A 1,760-nucleotide genomic window follows, 5' to 3' on the forward strand; every position below is an offset into this window, starting at 1 on the left:
CCCATTGCTGCGGCCACTGTGCCAATCCATCTCATTGAGGGTCTTCCTCTTTTTCCCCGATCCTCCACTTTACCAAACATGATATCCTTCTTCAGGGACTGGTCCTTTCTGATAATATGTCTGAAGTGAGAGACTAAGTCTAGCCATCCTGGCTTCCAATGGGCATTCTGGCTGTACTTCTTCCAACACAGATTGGTTTGTTCTTTAAGCAGTCCATGGTACTTTTAATATTTTCATCCAACACTCAAATGCATCAATTTTTCTATGGTCTTCCTTATTCATTTCCAACTTTCACATGCATATGAGGTTATTGAAAATACCATGACTTAGGTCAGGTGCACTTTTGGCCTCAAACTGACATCTTTCTTCTTCAACACTTTAAAGAGGTCTTCTGCAGTAGAGTTGCCCAATGCAATACATCATTTGATTTCTTGGCTGTTGCTTCCATGAGTGTTGATGATTAATCTGAGCAAATGAAGTCTTTTACAACTTCAATCTTTTTTCCAATCATCATGGTGTTATTCAATGGTCCTGTGGTAAGGATTTTTGTTTCCTTTACATTGAGGTGCAACCCATACCAAAGACTGGGGTCTTTCATCTTCATCAGTAAGTATTTTAAGTCCTCTTCTCTTTCAGCAAGCAAGGTTGTATCATCTGCATATTGCAGGTTGTTAATAAGTCTTCCTCCAATCCTGATTCTACATTTTCTTCTTATAACCCAGCTTCTCTTATTATTTCCTCAGCATATAGACTAATTAAGTATGATGAAAGAATACAACCCTGGCATACACCTTTCTTGATTTTAAGCCATTCAATGTTCCCTTTTCTTTTTGAACAACTGCCTCTTGGTCTGTGGACAGATTCTTCATGAACACAATTAAGTGTTCTGGAATACTCATACTTTGGAATGTGGTCCATAGCTTGTCATGATCCACACAATCGAAGGATTTTGGGTAGTCAATAAAGTACAGACAAACATCTTTCTGGTATTCTCTGCTTTCAGCCAAGATCCTTCTGACATCAGCAATAATATCCCTCATTCCATGTCCTCTTCTGAATCCAGCTTGAACCTCTGGAATTTTCTTGTCAATGTACAGTTGCAGCCATTTTTTAATTATCTTTAGCAAAATTTTACTTGAATGTGATATTAATGATACTGTCCGGTGATTTTCTCATTCCTTTAGGTCACCTCTCTTTAGAATGAACACAAATATGGCTCTCTTCCAGTCATTTGGCCAGGTAATTGTCTTCCCAATTTCTTGACATAGATGAGTGAGTGCCTCCAGTGCTGCATCAGTTTGTTGAAAGATTTCAATTTGTATTCTATCAGTTCCAAGCACCTTTTGCCAATGGCTTCAATGTACCTTATATTTTTTCTTTCAAGTATCATTGGCTATTGATCATATGCTACCTCTTGAAATGGTTGATCTTTGACCATTTAAGTGACTTTGCATACTCCTTCCATCTTCTTTTGAAGCTTTCTGCATCATTATTTTGCCCATAGAATCCTTCAATGTTGCAAGTAGCAGCTTGAATTTTTTCTTCAGTTTCCTGAGCTTGAGAAAGGCTGAGCATGTTCTTCCCTTTTGGTTTTCTAACTCCAGGTCTGCCTACATTTCTCTATAATATTTTACTTTGTATATTCAGCTCTTATATCTCCTCATTTCTTCCAATCATTTTAGCATCTCTATGCTGGAGGGCAAGTTTCAAAGTCTCTTCTGACACCCATTTTAGTCTTTTCCTTCTTTCTTGTCTTCTTA

This window comes from Chrysochloris asiatica, unplaced genomic scaffold (genome assembly GCF_000296735.1).
Source record: "Chrysochloris asiatica unplaced genomic scaffold, ChrAsi1.0 scaffold00138, whole genome shotgun sequence".
In the NCBI taxonomy this organism is placed as follows: domain Eukaryota; kingdom Metazoa; phylum Chordata; class Mammalia; order Afrosoricida; family Chrysochloridae; genus Chrysochloris; species Chrysochloris asiatica.